The sequence below is a fragment of the Stomoxys calcitrans genome, chromosome 5, assembly GCF_963082655.1.
Source record: "Stomoxys calcitrans chromosome 5, idStoCalc2.1, whole genome shotgun sequence".
Lineage (NCBI taxonomy): Eukaryota > Metazoa > Arthropoda > Insecta > Diptera > Muscidae > Stomoxys > Stomoxys calcitrans.
The window spans coordinates 6,507,325-6,535,052 of NC_081556.1; the positions used below are offsets into that span (position 1 = coordinate 6,507,325).

General features: G+C 38.3%; 1 protein-coding gene across 1 annotated transcript in view; it reads left to right on the top strand.

The window, feature by feature from the left end:
- Nucleotides 1-401: 401 nt before the first annotated feature.
- The window catches only part of LOC106095261 (putative polypeptide N-acetylgalactosaminyltransferase 9), a 315,857-nt gene continuing 288,530 nt past the window's right edge, over nucleotides 402-27,728 (top strand). The window contains exon 1 of the mRNA XM_059369150.1: nucleotides 402-588. The gene's annotated coding sequence lies outside the window, so the exon portion shown is untranslated. The remainder of the gene's footprint in view (nucleotides 589-27,728) is intronic.

Genomic DNA, 27,728 nt, shown 5'->3' on the forward strand with positions numbered 1-27,728 from the left:
GGAATTCCGTAAGGCAAAATTAGCATTTTTGTGGAATTCTTTCAGATTATTTGATTGTAAACGAAATTTATTACATTTAAGGCAATTTGAAGAATTTTTGTGATGACAGAAAATATCAGTGGAGTTAAATTGGCTTGCAAGGGGATATACATAATTTGAGATGATGGTTATAACCTTGAACTTGCTCTGAAGGCAACATGATGGGATTTGTCATAAAAAGGGCATAAAAATGCAAGATGATTACGAATAATCCATTGTTACATGTTTCGTCAAAGTTAAATGAGAAAGAAATCTTTTGTCTTGTAGAGGTCCAAATAATTAATTTTTCTACTATCTTTATACTAGGTCCAAGATCTCAAATCGATGAATCGATGGCAATTATGATCCGATCCGGAAGTCAAGGTGTCTTATACAACTCATGGTTCCAAGTTTCCATGATATTGGACAATAAATGTGTCTTCAATGGATTCACCACTTTAAATCGGGACATTGCTCCATAAAGCAGCTACATCTAAACTAGCATCCCGGTGGTCCGCATCGCTATCCCCGCTTTTGATACCCACTTTTTAAGTGTAGGACTTACAAAAGGTAGGTAATTAGTTTATAAGGTTATGAAATTTTGTAATAATTGCGTATAAAATTTTAGAAATCGGTCCCCTACTGTAAAGGAAGTACCAAATAATACCAGATAGCCCAACATATATTGTCAAAGTATAAATGAATCGCAATTTTGAGCGCTTTAGCCTAATTTGTAAAGAAAGTAACATTTTGCTTACTTTAGTACCTATTTCGCACTTTTTGGTACCAAAATGTACGAATTTTTAATGGATCATTTAGTCACCCATTATACATTTCCTTCCTATACCTACATGCCAAAATTCAGACTTCTAGGTCCATTTGCAAAGAAAGTACCAAAAGGTACTAGTTTTGGTACCAAAATGTATGCATTTTTAATAGATTGTTTAATAACCTATCTTATATTTCTTGATTGTACTTACGTGCTAAATTTCTAGCCTCTATCTTCATCTTTGAAGAAAGTACCAAATAGTACCAATTTTTGTACCAACATGTGCGAATGGTGAAAAAATCATTAAGCCACCAAATATTTATTTTTTAGTTAAATCCACTTGCAAATTTCAGATCTCAAGATCCATCTGAACAGAAAGTGCAAAATGGTACCAATTATGGTACTAAAATGTACGAAAATATCATTTAGTCATCCATTTTTTTTTCTTAGTTGTACCTACATCCCAAATTTAGGACCTTTTGCTCCATCTGAAATGAAACTACAAAATAGTACCAAAATGTACGAATTTTGAATAGTCATCCATCATTTATTGTTAGTTGTACCTACGTCCGAAATTTGGGACCTCTAGCTTCATATATAAAGAAGTACCAAATAATACCATGTTTTGGTACCAAAATGTTAGAATTGTAAATAAAATCATTTAGTCGGACATCATATATTACTAAGTTTCACCTACATCACAAATTTCAGTCGTCTAGCTCCATCTGCACAGAAAGTACAAATGATACGAATATTAATACCAAAATGTACGAATTGTAGAAAACTCCTAGTCATCCATCATATTTTTCTACATCACATTTTTCAGTCCTCTAGTTCCATCTGCACAGAAAGTACCAAATGGTAACGATATTAATACCAAAATGTACGCATTTTGAATAGATCATTAAGTCACCCATCACATTTTTCCTAGTTGTAGTTGCAGCCAAATTTCTGACCTCTAACTCCATCTTTAATGAAAGTACTAAATGGTACCAATTGCCGTACTGAATGTACGTTTCCTCCCGTTACCAGTACTGCTTATCCATTTTTGCTTTTTACCCTCATCCTTTTGCATCAGATGTCTTTTAAGTCAAAATTCTATCCATCCGCCCTGTTCAAAGTACTCCCATTTCGTACCATTTGGTACTTTTTTTAGTACCTAAATGTACAAATTTCCAAATAGTCTTATACTCACTCAATTATAAAGTGTACCCAAGTTCCAAAATTCAGAGTTCGAGCTCAATTAATAAAGAAAGTACCAAATAGTACCAATTGCGGTACTAAACGTACTATTTCTACCACTTCTGGTAAGATTTTCCAAAATCATTTTTACCATACCTTTTTTCGCTCTTTTCTATGAGCCTAAGAACATAATTCTAACCCTTTTCGTTGGCGCTGGGCAAATATGTACAATTTCGGTCCTTTTAGTACCTAAACGTACGAAATCCAGTCTTATCCCGTACGCCTACGACCCAAGACCAATATTCATGCAAAATTCTGACCAAAAATCGGCACTGATGTCGGGGAGTCTGATACAACTCACCTTCATAAATTTCAGCTAAATCGGACAAGAGAAGCTACAAGGGCACAAATCGGGCAATTGTCTATATGGCAGTTATATCCAAATATTGTATAATCCAATCTGGACAGCATTAGCCACAGATATGGAGGAGTCCAAATACAATATTTATCCAAAATTGGAAATTCAAGTTCATTTTATGGAACTTAAATCGAGACACTGTTCTATTTGGCAAGTCCAAGTAGGCTTCCCGTTATCTGAGCCAAATATGGTCCAAATCGGACTATATATAGATATAGCTTCTCTATAGACCGATCTGCCCATAAAGGGTCTGAAGCCCATAAAAGCTTTATTTTTTATCCGATTTCACTGAAAATTGGAAAGAGTGAGTAGTTTTAGACCTCCCGATATCTGACCCAAATATGGTCCAAATCGGACTTTATTTAGATATAGCTGCTATATACACCGATCTGCCCATAAAGGGTCTGAAACCCATAAGAGCTTTATTTATGATTCGATTTCGCTGAAATTTGAAAAAGTGAGTAGAGTTAGGCCTCCCGATATCTGAGCAAAATATTGTTCAGATCGGACTATATTTAGATAAAGCTGTCATATAGACCGATCTGCCGATAAAGGGTCTGAAGCCCATAAAAGCTTTATTTATTACCCGATTTCGCTGAAATTTGAAAAAGTGAGTAGTTTTAGACCTCCCGATATCTGACCCAAATATGGTCCAAATCGGACTATATAGATATAGCTGCTATATAGACCGATCTGCCCATAAAGGGTCTGAAGCCCGTATAAGCTTTATTTTTTATCCGATTTCGCTGAAATTTGAAACAGTGAGTAGTTTTAGGCCTCCCGACATCCGACCTAAATTCGATTCAAATCAGAATATATTTGGATATAGCTGCTATAAAGACCGACATATAGCTGCTTAGCCTCCCGACATCCGACCCATATATGAATCAGATCAGACTATACAGATATATCCGTCATATAGACCGATCTTCAAATTTAGGGTCTTTAACCCATAAAAAGCCGATTTCTTGACCGATTTCGCTAAATAAAATATGATCGAGACCAGCCCTTATTTAGATATAACTATGAATAAAGTAGTGAAATTATAATAAAATAGGATGATTATATATCCTTGGTGGTGGGTATCCAATTATATCCTCAGTGGTGGCTATCGGTTGGACCTACCACCATAATCATTCCGTTAGCAAGATTGCAAATTTCACCCATGAACATTCCACTAAGGAACAGGGGCTAACTTCTCACATATCAATAAGTGTAGTCCGATTCAAGTTTAAGCTCAATGATAAGGGGCCTCCTTTTTATCGCCGAGTGCGAACGGCGTGCCGCAGTGCGACATCTCTTTGCAGAGAAGTTTTACTCGGCATAGTACCTCACCAATGATGCCAGCATTAGGTGGGGAAAACCACCGCTGAATATTTTTTGCTAATGGTCTCGTCAGGATTCGAACCCAGGCTTTCCGCGTCATAGCCGGACATGCTAACCTCTGCACTACGGTGGCCTCCGTTTGTAACGTCTCGAAATATTCGTCTAAGATCCCATAAAGTCCGTCGGTCTGTCGAAATCACGATAGAGGTCAAACGCGTAAAGCTAGACGCTTGAAATTTTGCACATATACTTAATATCCATGTAGATCGTTAGGGATTGCAAATGGGCCATATCGGTTGAGATTTAGATATAGCTCCCATATAAACCGATCTCCAGATTTGGTTCTTGAGACCCTGGAAGCCGCAATTTTTGTCCGATCTGTCTGAAATTTTGCATGTAGTGTTCCGTTATGATTTCCAACAACTGTGCCAAATGCGATCCCATCGGTCTATAAACTGATATAGCTCCCATATAAACCGATCTCCCGATTTGACTTCTTGAGCCCTTACAAGCTGCAATTTTTGTCCAATTTAGCTGAAATTTTGGATTTAAGGTTCAGTTATGACTTCCACCAACTGTGCAAAGTACGGTTCAAATCGGTCTTTAACCTGTTATAGCTCCCATATAAACCGATTTCTCGATTTGACTTCTTGAGTCCTTACATGCCGCAATATTTGTCCGATTGGGCTGAAATTTCGCATGTGGTATTCTGTTATGACTTTCAACAACTGTGTCCAATACGGTCCCAATCAGTCTATAACCTGTAATATCTCCCATATAAACCGATCTTCCGATTTGACTTCTTGAGCCCTTACAAGCGGCAGTTTTTGTCTGATTTACCTGAAATTTTGCACGTAGTGTTCTGTTATGACTTCCAACAACTGTGCAAAGTACGGTTCAAATCGGTCTTTAACCTGTTATAGATCCCATTTAAACCGGTCTCTTGATCATCCATGTTCGGTTCCTAGAAACTTGAATTTTTTACAGATGTTTGGTATGTAGAATAAAATTTTGCCCTACAACTTAATTAATTTTGTACAAATTTTTGCCAGAATCCATGGTGGTGGGTTCCCGGCCAAACTTAGCACGCTTTTACTTGTTTTTAAATAAATTTATTTTCAGCCTCTTCTATCGTTTTAAAATTTTTAAAAATTTTTCCTCAAAGAAAATTTTTGCTTGAATAAGAAACCTGAAGCCTATTTTTAGGCTAAACCAATATCGTAGTGCTTGAATGTTAGTGAATTTTTTTAGATGGTTTGAAATGTTATTAGCTTAGATGCAATAGGCCAAAGACCATAGCAAACAATAGCATGAATTAACAAAATGAAAGTCTGACGAATAGCACAGGGCTACCATTGCTTAAATAAGGCTATGATGACAATACATTTCATATTCACTTAGATAAATTGTTCCTCACAGCAGCAACAGGCCAACGCCATTAGAGAAAATCAAACCTATGGCCCACCTTTGAGAGCCAAGTTTGGAATCAACATGGCCACCGAAGAAGTTAAAAATTCAAGACTGAATCGCCGCAGAATATCAGGCATTCTTCGTACAACTTTTTGGAGTTCTGACAACCCTCTCTCGGAGTATTAGTCATCCACTTTGTAAACCTCTGTTGAAGTGTGGGTAAAATCCATCAATTCGATTCTGTTCCGCTTTTCTTTTTTTAACGTTCACATTTCACCATCCTTAGTCTTTGCCTGCAGTCCTTAACATTTTAAACTTCTCATGGGTCTGCTTATTGTTAAGTAATTTTTCCTTGGAAAAATTACCTTCCTCAAGTGACTCTGTTGCCCCTAACATAATTTTCTCCTAAGTTCTTTCTTTTTTCGGCATACCATTGGCTATTTATGTTTTTTTTTTTTTTTGTTCAATTTTATCTCAATTTCCCACAACATACTTTCCCTTAAACCACATTTCTTAAGATCTTCAAATATTTACTCACGAAAAAAAAAAACAAAATCCCTCAACCTTACAACCCGTAAATGCTTATTTTATAAGCAATAGGAATTTTTGCAATACCCAGGAATTTTAAAATTTCCCAAAGATGCCGGGTAATAAATTTAACATTAAACCCACCTCCTTGGCCCATCACAAGTTGCCACTGACACTAGCACCTACTCAACTCGAACGGACTGTAGAATCCTTGATTCCCTCCGGCGGGGATGTTTAAGAGCATGAATGCAAGAAGGAAAGATCCACAGACAGTGGAAAGGCAGCAGGATGTTTGGGCCGTTGCAATGTGCTTGAGCCCAGTTGCAACATGCAATGCAACAACATGGTGCATCATGACATGGTGATGGCTGTCTGTGATGTCTGACTGTGTAATAAATTCTGCGATTGTATGTTACACATGTTAAGGAAGAATTTATCTAGTAAATCACCCACAGCAGGAAGGAATCGAAATCAGGCACTTCACTGCACTCCAACCCACTAACCACCACACCAGAATGAATGGTCAATGCCAAGGAAACTCCCGTCAAACAGTAGGTGTATGCAGGAAGCAGGAGGCATACAACTTTTGTGCAACATCTTGCCAGAACATGTTACCTGCAGAGCTGCAGATCCATGCTGAGGCATGGCCAATAACAATCTGAACACAACGAAGAAGTAGAATAAGCCAATAGGGCTTTGCCATAAAATTATATTGAGACCGTGAAATAAGCTGCCGCTTGGTGGACAATGGACTACCTACCTATCATCCCACAAAAGGATCAACAACAACAACAACAACAGCAATAGCAACTATTGTATTGACCAAAATGGACAAACTCAATAAATGTAGACGAAGAAGAAGCCATGGCCCCAGTGCCCAAAACGAAATAATGTCCAATTTAGATTTTGAGCAACGAACGAAATGTTGCACATCACATAAAACATTTATATTGTTTAAATCAAAATAACAACAATACCAAAAGGGCCAAATAGATATGTAGGCATACTATGGCCTTGGTATGATGTACACACACACATGCCTACCACCAATACATCAGCAGTAGATATGAGGCAATACATGGTTAAGTAGAACACAAAAAATTAAATAAAATAATATACGATAAAATAAAATAAAATAAAATAAAATAAAATAAAATAAAATTAAATTAAATAAAATAAAATAAAATAAAATAAAATAAAATAAAATAAAATAAAATAAAATTAAAATAAAATAAAATAAAATAAAATAAAATAAAGTAAAATAAAACAAAATAAAATAAAATAAAATAAAATAAAATAAAGTAAAATAAAATAAAATAAAATAAAATAAAATAAAATAAAATAAAATAAAATAAAATAAAATAAAATAAAATAAAATAAAATAAAATAAAATAAAATAAAATAAAATAAAATAAAATAAAATAAAATAAAATAAAATAAAATAAAATAAAATAAAATAAAGTAAACTAAAACAAAATAAAATAAAATAAAATAAAATAAAATAAAATAAAATAAAATAAAATAAAATAAAATAAAATAAAATAAAATAAAATAAAATAAAATAAAATATAATAAAATAAAATAAAATAAAATAAATAAAATACAAAACAATAAAACAAAATAAAATAAAATAAAATAAAATAAAAAAATAAAAGGAAATAAAATAAAAAAAAAATAAAAAGGCGTTTAAAATTTATTTAAAATTTTTAAAAAATTTAGAATTTTAAAAATTTAATCAAAATTTTAAATTAATTAACAAAATTAAGCTTCTAGGAACCGAACAAGAATTATCGAGAGACCGCTTTATATGGGAGCTATATCGGGTTATAGACTGATTTGGACCGTATTTTGTACAGTTGGTGGAAGTCGTAACAGAACACTATATGCAGCCAAATTGGGCAAAATTTGCAGCTCATGAAGTCAAATCGGCAGATCGGTTTATATGGGAGCTATATCAGGTTATAGACCGTACTTCCCACAATTGTTGAAAGTCATAACAAAACACCGCACGCAAAATTTCAGCCAATCGGACAAAAATTTCGGCTTGTAAGGGCTCAAGAAGTCAAAGCGGGAGATCGATTTATATGGGAGCTATACCAGGTTATAGACCGATTTGGACTTTACTTAGTACATTTGTTGAAAGTCTTACAGAACACTACATGAAAATTGCAGCCAAATTGAACAAAAAGGGAGATCGGGAGATCGGGTTTTATGGGAGCTATACCAGGTTTTAAACCAATTTGAACCGTACTTGGCACGGTAGTTTGTAGTCATAACAGAACACTACGTGCAAAATTTCAGGTAAATCGGACAAAAATTGCGGGAGATCGGTTTATATGGGAGATATAACAGGTTATAGAATGATTGGGACCGTATTTGACACAGTTGTTGCAAGTCGTTACACAACACCATGTGCAAAATTTCAGCCAAATCGGATAAGAATTGTGGCTCCCACGCCAAGAAATCAAATCACGAGATCGGTTTATATGGGAGCTATATCTAATTCTGAACCGATATGGCCCATTCGCAATTCCCAATGTCCTACATCAATTGTAACTATCTTAGGTCAATATTTCGAGGTGTTATAAACGGAATAACTAGATTGGTGTACCCCTATCCTGAGAACCTAGTCGGGGAATGAAGAAACGCCCATCTTCACATAAGCACGGATGTACCTACGCCGGAGCTTATGGCACCTCCCGTCTGAACCCTTCAGTTCCTTCAAAAAATCTCGGGAGACTTTCCAGAGTTACGTTCGCAAGTTCACCCAGACCATAGAAGAAACGGCTCCCTAGAAAGAAGAGCCTACGCCCCTACAGCCCCAGACATGAACACAGCAAGTGTTCAATTGTCCCCTCTTCACCCTCATTGAGGCAACTCCTACAGAAGTCATTGTGCGGTATTCCCATGCGCGCCGCCATGAGGCCTATGGTACAGTGTCTGGTTATGACCCCTGTCTTGGTATTCGTGGACCTCTTATCGAACGCCGGCAATTCTCTTGTCCTCCTCCGTTCAATGACCGGCCACAGCACCTTTGAAGTCCGGCAACCATCCACCGAGTCCCACCTCGCCACCAACGCCGCCCTAATCATCCCTTCTACTGTGTTTAGTAGCTCGACAAATGACACGTAGGCAAGACCGGTGACTGGTCCGTTCGGCGTAGACGAACCCCTCCTGAAGCACTCGTCCGCCCTATCATTCCCTGGAATCCCCTCATGCCCAGGAACCCGTGTCAACGTCACATCGTGGGCCGGAGGCTATCCAGGGACCCCAAACAATCCGCCACGCAACTCCACCCCACCATCCTCCGCCGCCATACTGTCCACATAAATTCTGAGTCTTGAGGGCGGTAAATTCCTTGGTAGAATTTCCCATGCGGCCACTGCAATGGCACACCATGGCACTCCACCCCACCATCCTCCGCCGCCATACTGTCCACATAAATTCTGATTTTTGAGGGCGGTAAATTCCTTGGTAGAATTTCCCATGCGGCCACTGCAATGGCACAGAAAGGCCGTACTTTCATCTGGCAGTCTCAGAGACATACTAATATGTAGTGCATCAGAGTAGACCCCCAATCCAGTCCCTGGCTCCATCTCGGAGCCATCGGTGTAGATTGAGGTCTCATCCTGCTCAAGGGCGAATGCTGTCGCCCTCCATTCATCCCACTCCAGTCGGCACTTGTGCCAGGTAGTCGGTGATCCTTCTCAGTCTACCTTTCGCATACATATCACCCAGAATCAAACTGTGGCTGCAACCATTCTCCTTCAGCATGCCGAGCTCCTCAGCCTAAGCGCGACCCTGGCGGCGCAGTTCTGAATATAGGCCTCAATGGGCTGCATATCCAGCATTGCCTCAAGGCCTGCCTGCGGTGCGGATCTCAGCGACCCCTCCGACGCCGCTGCAGGCAACCATGCCAATGTTTTGAACAATATTTCATCGCCTTTCTGGATAAATAATTTTGCAATTTCCCATACCCATTGTTTTCATGTAATTCGTTAATGTTTAAGATTTTTATTTATTTTTGTTACTTTTTTTTATTTCGGTTACTTTTCATTGTTGGCCTTTGCCAGAACAAAATCATGATGCATAACTAAGAACAAACCTACAGTACAACGAAAACAAAAATCATTTATAGCCAAAATCCAAAACCTGACAAGCAACTGACAAACGACCGGAGATAAAACATTAACAACCCAAAACTCAAACTCCGAAAACCAAAAACATTTTCGCTGTTGATGACACAACCTAGCCAAGCAGAGTTGTGTGCTGCTGCACAAGAAAATTCTAAATTCGTTACTCGTTTTTACCACTGCACACCAAGCATGCAATGGCCAGAATCATTCTCTTAGAGGTCCTAAACTCTGAGGATAAATGCATTGTTCATAAGCTTCACAGTTTTGCTGTTGTTTTTGTTGTTCTTTTTTTCAAAATATAAAAGTTTTATTTGCACGCATGCGTACGTGTTTCAATTGTCCAATGTTTTGGCTATTGCATTTGTTGTTGTTGCCCGAGGGCCAAGTTGTTGCAGTAACAGCTCATGCAACATGCAGACACTTCCTCAATGCCGCCAGTGCACCTTTTCGGGCAATGGTTGTTTAAATATTGGCCAACGTTAAGGCTATGGTGTTGGGGCATCTTGATTGTGTAAGGTACCAAATGAAAGTTGTAAAGTACGACGGTTGTGTGTGTGCACTGCAACATTGGGTTTAAAGAGGTTATAATCTGCCTTTGAAATTGAGAAAATATTTTAATCTTAAAACTTCATATTCATAAACATACTGTAACAAGCAAAAACGTGCTAAGTTTGGCCGGGCCGAATATTTGGAACCCACCACCATAGATTCTGCTAAAAAGTTATACAAAAAAATTAGTTGAAGGGCATAATTTTATTCTACATACCAAACTGCTGTCAAACCAGCAAAAATTAAGGCTTCAAGGAACCGAACAAGGATGATCGAGAGATCGGTTCACATGGGACCTATATCAGGTTATAGACAGATTCGGACTGTATTTGGCACAGTTGTTGGAAGTCATAAGGGAACACCACAAGCAAAACTTCAGCCCAATATGGCAAAAACTGCGGCTTGTAAGTGCTCAAGAAGTCAAATCGGGAGTTCGGTTTATATGGGAGCTATATCAGGCTATAGACCGAGTCGGACCGTACTTGGCACAGTTGTTGGAAGTCATAAGGGAACACCACAAGCAAAATTTCAGCCCAATATGGCAAAAATTGCGGCTTGTAAGTACTCAAGAAGTCAAATCGGGAGTTCGGTTTATATGGGAGCTATATCAGGTTATAGACCTAGCTTATACTTGAACCGGACTGCACTCTTTCATGTGTGAGAAGTTTACCCCTGTTCTTTAATGGAATGTTCATTTGATTTGATTTGATTTTGACCAAACTTGACACAGTGATTAGAAGTCATAACAGAACACTATATGCACAATTTCAGCCAAATCGGACGGAAATTGCGGCTTGTAAGGGCTCAAGAAGTCAAATCGGGAGAACGGTTTATATGGGAGCTGTATCCGGTTACAGACCGATTCGGACCGTATTTGGCACAGTTATTGGAAGTTACAACAGAAAACTACATGCAAATTTTCAGCTAAATCGAAAAGAAAACAGCAATTTTTAAGGGGTCAAGAAGTCAAATCGGAAAATCGGTTTATATGGGGAACACCACATACGAAATTTCAACCAAATATTACAAAACGATCGACTTGTAAGGACTCAAGAAGTGAAATCGGGTGATCGGTCTATATGGGAGCTATATCTCATATTATAGACCGATTTGAACTGTACTTGGGACAGTTGTTTGAAGTCTTAACAGAACACTACATGCAAAATTTCAGACAAATCGGACGAAAATTGCGACTTGTAAGGGATCAAGAAGTCAAATCGGAAGATCGGTTTATATTGGAAGCTATATCAGATTATATAGAATCTTAAGTCTTAATAGAACACTACATGCAAAATTTCAAATCGGGGGAAAACTGCGGCTTTCAGTGACTTTATTTACCTTATATCTGTAAGTCCTGCACGAGTCAAGTTTTGAGTTAAATAATGAGTGAGGTTCTATTTATAGATGGCTGCGAACGACGTGCTGAAGAGCGACACCACTTTCTGTCTAGAACTTATATATGACTGAAGATTTTACAATTGTTTGCATGGTTTTAATTCGAATTACTTTTTGTTTTCACTAAACTTTTTGTCACGCAGCATAATTGGTATAAATTTCAACGAAATTAAAGGAAAATCAAAAAGACAACTGCAATTGTTGCGTTAATGGAAATTTTGGACATAATAAAATAATGTTACATAACGATTATTTCGTTGCGTACTCTTAAAGAAATATTATTTTAAAATTAACATCTTTCTGTTGCTTTAAGTACGATATTTGCGCTCCATTAGGTTTCGTTAGGTCACGTTACCTTACGTCATATTGCGTTACGTCATGTTACGTTACGTCATGTTACGTTGCGTCATATTACGTTACATCATATAACGCTGTATGTAATTCTTACGTTAAGTGATAGCTTTTTAGTTTATACCTATCGGTTAGCTTTGACGTACACCGAATATTCAATGGTCCTGTTAAGTTAAACTACGTTACGTTATATTATTCAACGCGATCTGTGTTCGCATACTCAAAAATTTAGGTAAATTTGCACCAATTGTTAATGGAATTCGTTCGCGTACTTAATATTTTCCACTTAATTTGAAGAGAGTGGAAGAGTACGTGAGAGCGAGCAAAATTTTGAGAGTTTGGTAATTGAATGCTCTCAAATTTTTACTGGAGGTTTTTTCCTAGCAGAAATTTTGCAGCATCGAACAGCTGTTTTTTGAAAATCTGTTGGTTAATTGAAATAAATAGCAAAAGAGAGTAAAGGCTGTGCTTACCCTCCTGCAATTTTTTTTTTACAAAGTACAAACAGACATTTCATGAACACTTTTTGAAACATTCTGTCAATGCATGCTATGTAGAGTTGGCTGACTCTAAATTTGATGTAGCGTCAATTTACATTAAATTACCTTGAGTAAATTTTTTTATTTCATATATATTAATATATCAAATCAAATATTTTTTTCGGTGTTGCTTAATAAACATTTTTGTTTGGGATACACTTTGGTCTTGCCTGAATTGCTACCACTGTGCAATTTAGGATGTCAGGGCCGCTCTTTTGTTGCATAAATCTTAAATCATGAACTAAACAAGACCTTTTGATGCAACACGGCACGACTGCATATGCCTTCTAGTCCAACAAATGCGTTTTGCTTCCAATTACAAGAAAATTAACATTTTTTAAAGATTTATTTTGTTTGGGAGCTCACACTGCCACGTACATAAAGTATGTGTGGAGGACTTCAAATTGTTTAGCAGCAACAACAGTGGAGTTGTAGTTATTGCAGCGTAGGCGTTTTATGAAAACTTTTTTTTTGCCAGTTGTGTTCTGGAACCAAAGGATCCTACTACCTACCTGTCATGAAGTCAGTCATGAAAAGGCCAAGTTCTTTAGATGTCTTGCGAAATCGTTTTGTTAAATGTCATGGCGCTTGAATTGGTGGCTTCTGTTTGTGCCACAGAGTTGGGGAAGTTCATTTAAAATGTCCCATTTCTAGTTGGAATAAATTGAAATCCTGCAGGGAGAATTCCTGAAAAACATGGAGGATTCCTGAAAAAAAAGTTTAAATCACATTGTCATTGGCATTAAAAAAATTTCTTATGAACGCAAAATTTTCTAAAGAAACAAATTTTGACAAAAACCGTTACCGTAATAAAATTTTAAAAATAACTTCAATAAAAGTAAAATATTTAAAAGTTGGTATTACACCCTACACCACTATAGTGGTACAGGGTATTATAAGTTAGTGTATTTGTTTGTAACATCCAAAAGGAAGACAAATAGACCCATTGATAAGTGTACCGATCGACTCAGAACCACTTTCTGATTCGATTTAGCTATGTCCGTCTGTCTGTCTGTCCGTCCGTCTGTCTGTCCGTCTGTCCATGTTAATTTGTGTACAAACTGCAGGTCGCAGTTTTCATCCGCTCGTCTTCAAATTTGGTATGGGCATGTTTTTTGGCCCAGAGACGAAGCCTATTGAAATTGGAAAAAATCGGTTCAAATTTGGATATAGCTTCCATATATATGTTAGTCCAATTTGCAGTAACAATTCAATAAAATGGTCATTTGCTAATCGATTCTCTTGAAAATTGGTAGGAATATTCATAGAAATCGGTTCAGATTTATATATAGCTCTCATATATATATAGCCCGATTTTCACTCCTAGAGCCACTGCAAGCGTATTTATTGATCAATCTTGCCAAAATTTTGTACAACGCTTTCCTCGATGACTACCACAATATCTGAAATCGGTTCAGATTGTATTTATAGGATAGGTGTAGGGTATTATACAGTCGGTACCGCCCGACTTTTGTCCTTCCTTACTGGTATATAAAAATGAATTTGTGGTTGTTAATTTGTCGGTTTGTTCCGTATGGACTCAAAAACGACTGAACCAATTACCTTGAATTTTTCACAGATGGTTTAAGTTGGAGGCCACCGTAGCGCCGAGGTTAGCATGTCCGCCTATGACGCTGAAAGCCTGGGTTCGCATCCTGGCGAAGACCATCAGAAAACATTTTTAGCGGTGGTTTTCCCCTCCTAATGCTGGCAACATTTGTGAGGTACTATGCCATGTAAAACTTCTCTCCCAAGAGATTTCGCACTGCGGCACGCCGTTCGGACTCGGCTATAAAAAGGAGGCCCCTTGTCATTGAGCTTAAACTTGAATCGGACTGCACTCATTGATATGTGAGAAGTTAGCCCCTGTTTCTTAGTGGAATGTTCATGAGCAAAATTTGCATTTATTTTAGTTGGTCTGGAAGGAAACATAGGCTATATAATTTTTTGATATCGGAAGGGGGGCGGACCCTCCCCCTTACCCCAAAAATAAAAGTATTCCGATCGGGACAATACGGGACTCAAATGAAAGGTATTTAGAAGTAGAGTACGAATTCCATATTGAGAATTGGATCCAAGTAACTGGGGGGCCGCCCCAACCCTAAAACACCCTAAAATAGGTTTATTAGACGATCATGACAATATGGGACTCAAATGAAAGTTTTTTGGGAGTAGATTACGAATATGGTCAAAAATAAGGTATAGACTAAATAGTTTGATGATATCGGAAGGAGTCGGACCCTCCCCGTACCCCAAAAACACCACCAAAAATCAAAACTGGACCGATAAGGACAATATGGATATCAAATGAAAGGTATTGAAGAGTAGAATACGAATATGGTATTAAATATTTTTAAGTTGAATCCAAGTACTCAGGAAGTCGCACTAACCCCAAAATATCTAAAAACAGACAATTTGAACGTCCATATCAATATGGGGCTGAAATGAAAGGTATTCGGGAGTAGATTACGAATCTGGCATATAAAATCAGGTCGAAGTATAGGGTATCACCTCACCCACCAAAAACGCCCCAAATGACCCATCATGACTTTATGAGACTTGATTTGTTTGTTTTTTTTTCGTAGAATTAAAAATGGCTGAATTGATTTTTCTAAAATTTTCACAGATTGTGTAGGTTTTTAAGGAAGGAAATATAGGTTACAAAATCTTTAGATATCGGATGGTGGCGGACTCTCCTCCTTACCCCAAAAATGGAGGACTGGTAGGCACAATATGGGTATCAAATGAAAGGTATTAGAGACTAGAAAACGAATATCCTATTAAAATTTTGGGTCCAAATACCCAACGGCCGCCCCAACCCCAAAACTTATCTAAACAGATATATTCGGCGTTCGTATCAATATGGGACTCAAATGAAAAGTATTCGGCAGTAGATTACAAATGTGGCAAAAAAAATTAGGTCCAAGTAGTGGTAGGTCGCCCCACCCCAAAATACTCCCAAATGGGCATATCAGTGGACCATGGCTAAATGGGATTCAAATGAAAGGTATTTGGAAGTGAATTACGAATACGACATTAAAATTTGCGTTCAAGTCTAGGTGGCGTTTTTCTTTCCAAAAATAAGTAAAATCGGTTGATTGACCCATTATGTCAATATGGAAAATGAAAGGTATTTTCGAGTAGAAAAAGAATTTGATATCCAATTATGGAGCTAAATGTTTGGGGGTCCGCCCTAAATCACTCCCTAAACTCAGCACAAATCAACGGTATTTAGGGGTAAAGAACGAAATTGATAACTATTTCCGGGCAAAGTGCCGGTGACCCCCCCAGCTCCAAAACACCATTCAAACGGTTTATATTTACCGACCATGGCTATATGTTGCTCAAATTATAAGGATTTGCGAGGGGCGCACGAATTTGATATCCATATTTGAGTCGAAATGTCTGAGGTCTCATTTCTTCTTTCAATAGCACTTCTCATAACCCTCAATTTCAAAAACACCAGACCTCGGGGATTGGTAATGTGATTCGTTCGAAATCTTTTGCACTTTTACAGTCACCCAAAACAAACCATGGTTTCTATTGTTGGGGTCGAGTTCCTCGGGATCCACCAAAAACCCAGAAAATGGACAATACGCGACAATACGAATGGTGCTTGAGAGAAAAAACAATTTTGATATCCAATTGAAAAGCCATGTGTTTGGGGGTCGCCCCATTCCAAAATACCTTCCTAATCGGACATATTTACCGACCATTGCCATATGTGATTTATATAAAAGTTATTGGGGAGTAGAGTATGAAATTGATACCCATTTTTGGGACAATGACTCTGGAGTCCACTCCACCCTCGAATAGAACTTATTTACCGATCATGCCAATATAGGGCTCATATCAAATGTATTTAAAAGAGGAGCACGAAGCTTATATTTACTTTAAGGGCCAGGAAATATTGTAAAAGTGGTAATGTAGGACTCAAATAAAAGGCATTTGGGAGTAGATTAAAATTTTGCCCATGAGCCGAGCAGGGGCAAACTTCTCACACATCAATGAAGGCTTTTTGATTCAAGTTTAAACACAAAAAAAATATTTGGCTAAAAATTTTCTTGTTTTTCCAATACCAAATACTTAACTTCTTTTTTTAGAGTTCACTATGTTTTATAAGTTCTCCGGGTATTCGTGCTTTTTTTACTTTTCAATTCCAATTTGTTGAAAAAAAAAAAACTAAAAGACAACAACAACACAAATGAAATTTAAATCCATATGTTATGTAAAAGCAATAAAAAGCATTGGTTTTTGTTCGCCTACTACCAACTGTAGGAGTTGAAAAAATGCAACTCATTCCAGATCAGGATAAAGAAAAACAGCTTTCATTTGCCATGGTCCCCATAACAGTTCCCCCAACAACTTAGACTATAGCCACCACCAATGGCCCATCTAGGCAAGGATATTTGCCTTCAATTTCAACAGTTTTGTTAAAAATCCTTCCGTTCCCTGCCATAGGAAAGTGAACTGCAATGTCCCTTCTTGCCTAGGTTTGCCTGGGTTGTCAACGGCCAAGGCAAGGCAGGGCGATGGCAGTGCAGAATAGAGCAAAAACTTACACTGCTAATGCATTGGAGCGTGTGAAAAATGCAATTTCCAAAGCTTTACACACATACTCTCACACACACACATAGGGAGGGACTTTAAGCATATCTTCACATTTGTGCACCAAAATTATTCCTGTCGATTGTGAAATATTTCCAGAGTGTTTTTTCCACAGCCATTTTGCTGTTGTTGTGCTTGTGTTTATATTTTTGGTTCGTTGACTCGGTTATTGCATACAATTTGTTTGTATTTGTTTGAGTGTTGTTTGAATTTTTTGGTTGGTAACCCTTTTGATCAATTTCATAGCCAAAGGGACATAAATATTTTCCCTCGAAGAAATTAATGGAGAGGAAACGAAGCTGCAATGGCATGTTGCGCATTTCTGATGACAGTAGCCTTTTAAATGCATTGCAATTTTATAATGAAAACCATTAAGGGTTCGCTTTCTCTAATTGAAATTTTAATATAGGGGGAGACAGTATTGCTAAGGAAGGATGGTAGAGACAAATACAAGTAGAAACCAATTGATATACATACAAAAATGCAACAATACTTTTTGACTTTTATATATGAAAACATTGATTAAAATCATTACCTCAATATCCCCGGCACGGGATAGCTGTCAGCACCACACCGGCCGGAACATTGATGTCCGATCTGTGTGGAGGTCATTGATATCACGAGAAGCTTAGCTGTGAGCTACCGGGCGCGTCCACAGGAACATTGATGTCCGATCTGTATGGGGTTCACAGCTATCACAAGAAGCTTAGCTGCGAGCGTCCACAGGTTGCGGATAGTGGAATATTCCATCCGGAGTAGCTGGAATGTTCCATCCGGAGTAGCGTCCACAGGTTGCGGATAGTGGAATGTTCCATCCGCAGTCGCGAACTCTACGCTGTATCGAGCGGAGCCTCTCACTGAGACTCTCCGCTCGATACAGCGGAGAGTCTCAGTGAGAGGCAGCTCATGCACAAATACTGAATGCCTATGATGCTCGATATGACAAGGCGAGTTATTGACGCTTTTAAATAACCATTGGCCACCCTGTTCCCTCTGCGATCGGTCCTTTGGATCGGTACGAGCTTGCTCACCTACAGGAGCTTGACGAGGATCGCCACCCTCACATGAATATGTGGATACAACAACAACGACAAAAATTACCTCGATATCTATCCAACTTAAAGAAGTAAGTGAAAAAGTGTTACAATCCCTGTTTTTAAATAAAATCGATGATATTTCGTCTCTATTCATCTTCTCTCCAAATTGTACACAAAAATACAAACCGTCATACACATTATTCTGCTAGCAAGTTTTTTATTCCCATTGCCTTTAAGTTGAGGTGAATTCTTTAAAAGGCTTCTCCCGCTAAGTTGTTGGGCGGTAATGCAACGATATGCACACCATATGGCAAACTTTCTCTTTCTTTCTATCATCTATTTGTAAGCATAGCTCTTAAAGACTGCATTATCTACACTTGTTAAGCAGTTCACTAATATACCACAACATAACACCACCCACCATACCCACCCACAATCCCATGGCAGCCGATTGTACGTACTCCTTCATCGGCAAGGGCTGCCGCCTCAGTATACAACACACTGCTACAACAACAACAACCCACCATGCCATTGATCTCTAATTATGCTCTTACAATACGTCATATATTCTCTCTCTCTCTCCCAATAATTTAATTCTTACCAACACACACTCTTTCACCTTTACCGTTGTTCCAATATAAATAGCAAACTCAGCAACAACTAATCCACACATGACACCTCGATGTAAAGCAATAACAACTACACAAACAATATTAAGTCAGGGTTGGCAGACGGTATTTAATGTTTTTTACCATAATTAAACTGTTTCTTACACATGACTGGCATTAAGAAGAAAAAAAGTTTTAACATGGACGTTCTAAAGAAATTAGGGTAACATCTGCTCTATGTTAAATCCATGTGGCAAGAACGCTTATTCTGCGGCGGGCACCGTTTTTTTTTTCTTAAGCATACATATATAAAAGTCAAGTGCGTTTGTTTGTCTATCTGTGCTATGGTTTTTGCTTTATTTGATTGTTTGCTTCATTCAAACTCGAAAAGGGCTGAAGCGTTTTCCTTGGAACTTTCACGGAATGTATAAGTTGGTCTGGAAGGAGTATTAGACTTTAAAATTGTTCCATATCTGAAGGTGCGGAACTACCGCCTTAATTTCTTCATATGCGATATCTCAGAGGACTGGTTCAAAGGATATTTATTTTTGGCATGTAGAAATGTGGGGTAACGTCCCACCCTAAAACCTTCTCAAACGAACATTTAACCGATTGGAACAATATGGGTATCAAAAAAAGGATGTTGGGAAGGGAGTCCGATTCTGATATAAACATTTTGTCTGGGTCAAATTGACATAAAGGCCGTTTAAGAGAAAGACAATTTTATCTTGTGGTACCAGATACTACAAGTACCTGTGATTATACTCCCTCCCTCGAAAATGCTTCATAAAAATACATGTAGGCTGATGAACACAACATGGGACTGAAATGAAAGGCTTTGGATTGTGATAGTTACAGCCACGTATCAGTGGTGCAACCCACCCCCAAAAATCCTACCAAATCGAAGCGTGGGCCTATCATGCCGATATGGGACTTCAATGGTTATCCAATTCATTCCAAACACCACAATTCAATCGTTTTGCAATTTTTAATTGGTTTTTGGTAGTTTTTATATATTCTTTGTATTTCTCTCATTCTCATTCTCTCTCTCTCTCTCTCTCGTCTTTTAATCTCTTACGTTGAATCTTAACTTAAAAAAGTTCTAACAAAGACGTGACAGACTATAGGACCATTAATTATTTCCGGATAACTGACATCTCTGTTTTTGGTCTCATCCAATGGCCCAATATCCGTTCAATCCTTTAGTAAATGTTCTTTATCATTGCCTGCCAAGAAGACGACAAAAAAAAACAAAAGGATGGTGTAGGAACATTTAATGGTCAATTGTAAAAGTTAACCAAAAAAAAAAAACAAAAGCAAGCTAGCAAAAAAAAAAAAAAAACAAACGTTTGTGTGCATAAGATTGCCCACAAAAAATGGAATGTCCTTTTTACACATCAACAGACGAAGTGCTGATAGCTGAAGTAGTCACATAACCAAACACACTCAACAGCTTACATAACATGTGTACATATATAGTACACATACATGGAAAAAAATTCAACGTTTGAAATAACTTTGCTACATACAAATCTGTTTCATGGGAGGAGTACTATTTGTACGCAACGTACGCCTCCACCGTTGCACGTTAGTCATGAATTTGCCATATTTTGATGTTTAAGGCACTTTGGTTATGGTAAAACTATTAAAAACTTCATCTGTGGTAAATGATGGCAATTTTACGCAAAAGTAAAAAAACTTTTTTTAAGCAAAAAATGCTTCGTTTACAGCAAAAGACGATTTATTACACGAAGAGATGATTATTTTGGTTAGTTTACATCTTGTGTCTCTTCCATTTGGCAGAGAGTGTAACAAATAAACACTTTTTTTAAGTTTTTTTTCTTAATTGGATAATGAGTCAATATAGTGGTTGGGATGTTCGTGGTCGTGTTAGGATGTAAACTCGGTAACTGTAACAGGTTATAGATCTAAAGATCTAAAGCCTGGGAGTAGGCTTAAAATGGACTCCAAAGACCCAACAGCTGCGGTGGTGGTATCAGGTCGTAGCATGTTGTCTGCTACTGAAACCACGGCTGGTGAAGCGGCTGCTGCAGGCTCCACTAGCCGACAGACGTCTGGTCAGCAGGGGCTTCTGAAGAAGACGCCTGTTTCGAGACTAAAGGACATGGCCAAGAACCTTTGCTAAGGAAAGTTTTGTGATGGCAGTTGTCGACAAGGGAGAAGAACAGGGCTGCATACCTAGGAATAATTGGAGTGGGACAGTCAATGCCGTTGCTCCACCACTACCTCCAGGCATGGACAATTTGTCACGGCTATTGAACAGCACATTCAGCTCGAAGAGTAGCAAGCCAGTCTGGACGACCACATTTAGGCCAGGGTCAACATATGTCTTTGGGGCCAACGGAAATGCAGGCGCCAGTAGATCCGCTAGCCTCGTCGTTTCAACAGGCCGAGGCGTTATACTCACAACCACCGCTTTTTGTACCAAGCACCAGCGTGGTCCCACCTGCTGGACTGTCATCAGTATACTCCGATGACCTTGCGGAATTTCTTGGAGCTCTTCCAATTTGTAACGATGCAGGCTGGTATCGAGACCGATACAGACTAATTGCCTTCGGCGATCAACGCTCAATTGAAATATATCATTGTGCGCTTAAAAAAGATTGGTGAGATCTGGCCAGGTGCAGCACTAGATTTAGTCAAGAAGGAAGATATTCCTTCTCGACCAATGGCGCATGCTAGGATACAAAGAATTCCCCTAGATCCTGAAGCGAGACTTGGAAGACTAAGGGATTGTAATCCCAATCCTTCAACCACCGGCTGAATGATTGGTAGATTGGATGAGGCTAATGGTGACCAGAGACATGCAGCATTCGTACTAAACTCCGGCTGTCTGGCAGACCTCAACAAGTCTGAAGGGGTTGTATCCTACGGATTCTATAAGTTGAAACTGTAGGGGATTGGGGAATCAGAAGACTACTCAGCAGTTGTTGCTGAACACTTGCCTGAGGAACTATCGACCACATCGCTAAAGTCCGGCGGATTGCGGGAGACTGAAAATCCCTCTGCCACAATCGAGACAGTAGGGAATGGCATCGAACAAGCCCTGTGTGGGTGGGTCACAAAGTTGGACTGGGATCAAAGTGCGCGCCAGCGGGGAAGCACGGAACTCAGAAAGTACTTCGACAGCAGCAGTTAGTAAAGAATCCAAGGAGTATCCTGAGGAAGAGTGTTTTCACAGCTTTCTCACCTACCCCTGGATGTGTATGGCAGCTCATCATGACAAGTTCTAACGAATCTTGTGAGTATGAACTCAGAAGACGAGGCTAACACAACAGTGGTGGAAGTTCTGAATCCTGACTATGGTCCGGTTTCTACAGATAAATCTCCACCATGGTAAGGCCGCTTCGGCGGCACTAAATGTCCTCCTGATACCTGGGGGATTTGAAGTGGCTCTTATCCAGAAACCATGGGTGTATGGAGGAATGGTATGAGGACTAAGAATTACGAGATTTAAACTTCTCGAGGGTACGGGGAATGGGAGATACAGAGCCTGTATTCTTGCAAAGATAAGTCTAAATGTTTTTCTTCTTCCGTCGCTAAGCACTGAAGAGTTGGTAGTAGCCAGCCTTGAAAAAAAACATGGCTGGCTTCCCTTTATATGGCGCACGATTCAGAGATGCAGCCTTCAAACCTTAAGTCGCTGGTTGAAGCTGCTTCTGTAGGAAAGAAAAGCCTCATTGTAGGAAGTGATGATAATGCACATCACCAGATATCGGGAGATCGGTTTATATGGGAGTTATACCTAAATCTGAGCAGGCCACTGTAGCGCAAAGGTTAGCATGTCCGCCTATGACGCTGAACGCCAGGGTTCGAATCCTGGCTAGACCATCAGAAAGAATTTCCAGCGGTGGTTTTCCCTTATTAATGCTCCCCAAAGAGGTGCTACAGAGGCACGCCGTTCGGACTCGGCTATGAAAAGGAGGCCCCTTATCATAGAGCTTAAAAACTTGAATCGGACTGTACGAATTGATTTGTGAGAATTTTCCCCCGTTCCTTTGTGGAATGTTCATGGGCAAAATTTGCAAATTTTCATATCTAACCGATATGGTTCAATGACCTACATCGATATTAAGTATATGCGCAAAATCTCAAGAGGCTAGCTCTACGTGTTCGACTGCTATCGTGATTTCGGTAGACGGACGGACATGGCTAGATCGACTCAGAACGCCTAGACGATCAAGTCTATATACGCTTTAGGGGGTCTTAGACGACTATTTGGAGGTGTTACAAACGGAATGATTAGATTAGTATACCCCCATCCTATGGTGGTGGGTATAAAAACCTCGCTCACCACAGCGCCAGGTTGGATGAAACAAGGATTTCAACAGCGCATAAATTTTTTGAAAATTTTTTGAGCCATAAAAAATATTCTCCTTTTATACTCATCACAAATTCAAAAAAAATTACTTGACGAAAATTTTGTTTATGGCTAATGAATTATTTTTTTGCGTGTACTCATACACAATAAGGGTAGGATATCTGTTCATCTGTCTGTCTGTAGCTATGTGTGTTCTGGCTTATATTTGCCATTTGCAAGTCGATTGGGTTGATGTGAAAACATGTGTTGTAAAATTGTTATTACACAAAAGTACTTTACCAAGTAGGGGGGGAGGGAGGGGGGAGAGTAGTGAGCAAAAGGCTGAGGAAATGATTTTCGGTTTTTATCTTTTGTAGTTTTTCAATTTGTTTAAACGATTTTTGGGACCTCCTATTCGATTTCAGAGAGGAACTGATGCTCAATATGTAGTCCTATTAGCCATTGGGCAATGAGGATAATCACACAACACTTAGAGAAAATTGGGGTTAACAAATTTTAAAATATTACGCAAACCGATTTCATGGCACATAAAACGATTTTAATATTCCCTTGCTTACTACCTAAAAAGTTTTCTTATAACACTTCAGCTTGCTCTTGAGTTTTATTTAGACTTTTGTTTTTTTTTTCGGATGTAAACCTGACAAGCAAATTTTGTAGGCAACACCGATTAACACAAAACCAGGATGAGCAAAAACGATGATGTTGTAGAAATATTCATGAATGCCGCCACATTGAATGACAAGTGAACATATTTGAGATGTCAGTGAGTACTTTGAAAAAGCAGAGCTCAGCCAGCCAACAAACAGTTGGGAACTTAAGTTGTTTATGATGTGATTGTGGGCATACTGCCAAGGTTCATGCCAGCCCAACTAAAAAGACAAGTGGACAGACAAGCCGCACAATCAACCTCCCCCTTCATAGGTAAAAACCCAAAACTTTTATGGCGGCCATTTGGTTCAGGCAGCATTCCAAACACAAATGCTACAATCATTGTCCCCCACAATGAGCAAAAGCAGTGGAGATCTTGATGAGGAGGAGAAAAGAGGAACCATGGTTTTTGATATCCACTCGCCCAACTTCATAGATGTAAACAAAGTTGTTAAATTTGCAATATCCATTGTATGCTAACGAAAGAATTTTGTATACCAAGTTACTTTGTGTGTGGGTGTGTGTGTGTGTGTGTAGTTTTTGTCTCCAATAGTCAAACCCGAACTACACAAAGATCCTGGCACTTTTAAACGAGCAAAAACTTATCGCTGCATGATGCTATACATGTTCGATCACACACATAATCTATCATAGAATGCTGGGTTTTTGTTCATATGGTCATTTTATCCATACATTTGTTTTAAATATATTTCATAACTATTTTCATATCTACCATTCGTTTTATATGCCAAAAAGCGTAAATTAAAACAAGTAAAAGCGGTGGTGGCACCATGGATTCTGCTAAAATATGGGTGCTATATCTAGTTACAGACCTAAGTGGACCGAACTTGGCGCAGTTGTTGAGAGTCATAATAGAACATTAAATGCAAAATTTCACAAATCGGATGAAAATTGCGGCTTCCAAGGGCTCAAAAAGTCAAATCGGGAGATCGGTTTATATGGGAGCTATATCAGGTTATAGACCGATTTGAACCATACTTGGCACATTTTTTGGGAGTTATAACAGAACACCATGTACAAAATTTCAGCCAAATCGGATGAAAATTGCGGATTCCAAGGGCTCAAGAAATCAAATCGGGAGATCGGTTTATATGGGAGCTATATCAGGTTATAAACCGATTTAAGCCATACTTGGTACATTTTTTGGGAGTTATAACAGAACACCATGTACAAAATTTCAGACAAATCGGATGAAAATTGCGGCTTCCAAGGGCTCAAGAAGTCAAATCGAGAGATCGGTTTATATGGTAGCTATATCAGGTTATAGACCTATTTGGACCATACTAAGCACAGTGGTTTAAAGTCATAACAGAACACTACGTGCAAAATTTCAACCAAAGCGGACAAGAATTGCGGCTTCCAGGGGCTCAAAAAGTCAATCTGTTATGAGTTCCAACAACTGCGCCAAGTATGGTCCATAACCTGATATAGCTCTTGTATAAGTCCATGTCCCGATTTGACTTCTTGAGCCCCTGGAAGCCACAATTGTGTCCGTGGGAGAGAAAAGAATTGTGAAGCTTAACCATGCCGAATAATATAGGGGAGCGTCCCACCCTGAAACCCCCAAGCCGATATGTGGACCGATAAAGACAATATGAAAATCAAACGTCCCACCCTGAAACCCCCAAGCCGATATGTGGACCGATAAAGACAATATGAAAATCAAATGAAAAATATTTGAAAATATAATACGAAAAGAGGGAATAGTAGTGCCCATCCAAAGGGGGATAGGACCCTCCCCCTTACAATAATTTTCCAAACGCCAGATTACGCAAAAAGTTTCACAGATTAAAGCGAAATTTTGTTTAAAATCTTAAGGTAAACCAAAAACACGAATATGTTAAACGAATTGAGGGCAAGAAATATAGGGGAGGGTCCTACTCTAAAACCCCCCATCCGGCATGTGAACCGATCTAGATAATATGAATATCAAATGAAAGTTGGTTTAAAATATAATACGAATCTGATACAAAATTTAGGACCTAAGTATCTGGGGCCGCCCCAAACCAAAAATCTCCCCCTTCCCCCCAAATGGACATGTACACCAATCGGGACAATATACCATTCAAATGATAGGTCTTTGATAGTAGTTAGCGATTCTGGTATTAATTTTATGTGTCAGAGGGGTCACCCGGCTGCCCTCAAAACTCTCCGAAAAGACGTATAGACCGATTAGCGTTATATGGTTCTCAAAAACACAACCTTTCAGAGTAGAGTATGCATCTGATGTTGGTGTTAGATGATCGTTACGAGCCTTCAAGTCTCTAGGCTCATATAGTAAACATATGTTGTTACTATTTGGGGCCCAGAACCTAGAATGCATCCCCAGTCCCTTAGGAACCCCTCAAATGGACATTTAGGTTGACTGGGTCAATATGGGACTCAAATGATAGGCCATTGAGAGTAGTGTACGAATCTTATATAAAAATTTGAGTTGGTTATCTGGGCCTGCCCACCCTTAAAGAAACCCCAAGCATGTTACTCCAACAAACAAAAACAAACACAAAATTTGGGCAAACATTTGGGGAATTCTGACACAGAAAGGATCATGAGTTGTTGCATCCGCTGTGGTTCCTTTAAGGCATGATCTTAAAAGTAAATGATAAATACGGAAAAAAACCAAAGAATGTAAATCTAAAATGGACCCATGTTCCTACAATAAATGTCTTGATCTTATGGAAACCAGCTTTATTGCGTTAAGGAGAGTTGGAGGACTTATTGAGCCCTGTTTCAAAACAAAAGCTTGCTCTACACCGTACTAAATAGTCGTTGGGTATGTAGAACACCTTAATAAATATGATAAAGGTATTGATAAGAATACATGGCGTTCCAGAAATCGCGATCCACTATGCCAGTCAACGTGTATTGACAACAGCACGCACTTGCTAAACCTTAATAACTTCTTTGCACTGAATTTAAATGATCACGAGCTGCTATATGTTCGAAAAATCAATAAAAAAAATTAAATATTGAAATGATTTTTTATATTTAAAAGTTTAACAAATATTTCCATAAAAAAATTTAATTTTACCAAAAATTTTTATGAATTCAAAATGTTGATAAGGTTTGTTTTTTGCTTAATTTTTTGACGAAATTCCCATAAAAAAATCTTGACATTTTTTTCTATATAAAGTTATGAAAAATTTTCACAGAAATCAGTGTCTTAACACAGCTCTTTGTGCCAAATTTGATCAAAATCGGATAATAAATTGACCTTTTGTGGATCTTATGCCTTATGTTGTAGAGAGGTCTATATGGTAGCTATATCGATATGTAGCCTAAATTAAAGCATACTTCGTGAGGATGTCAGAGGGTCTTACACAACTCACTTCCAAATTTCAGCGAAATCGAATGATAAATGCTCTTCTCAGGGCATAAGATCGTAAATACAAAAAAAAAAAAAAAAAATAGAAATACGGCATCAAACCTTAAAACGTATTAAATTATAAGAAAATTAATTTCCTTTAAATATAATTAAGCCAGAATCACCCTAAAACATTTGTTATACATTTCTATTGTACGTTTTCTCATGACTTAATTTTTGGACATAAACTATTCTATTCCCGTTCAAAACAGGCAAATTTACTTCCTTATGCCATACCGTTGCAAATTTATAGTTGTAATAGTTATAGTAGTAATGCTGTAAAAATATATCAAAATTTTTGTGTTGCCATATGGCAATACCAGGACAATTTGGTGTAATTTAATTTAATATAATCGCTTTTTCCCGCCTTAACCTCGGAACCAAACAATGGTTGCGAGCACTGAAATAACGGTGACATCCAGCACTTGTTGCTTTCATCTACCAAAAGGTGTAATGTTGCCAGCAACATGTTGTCGTCA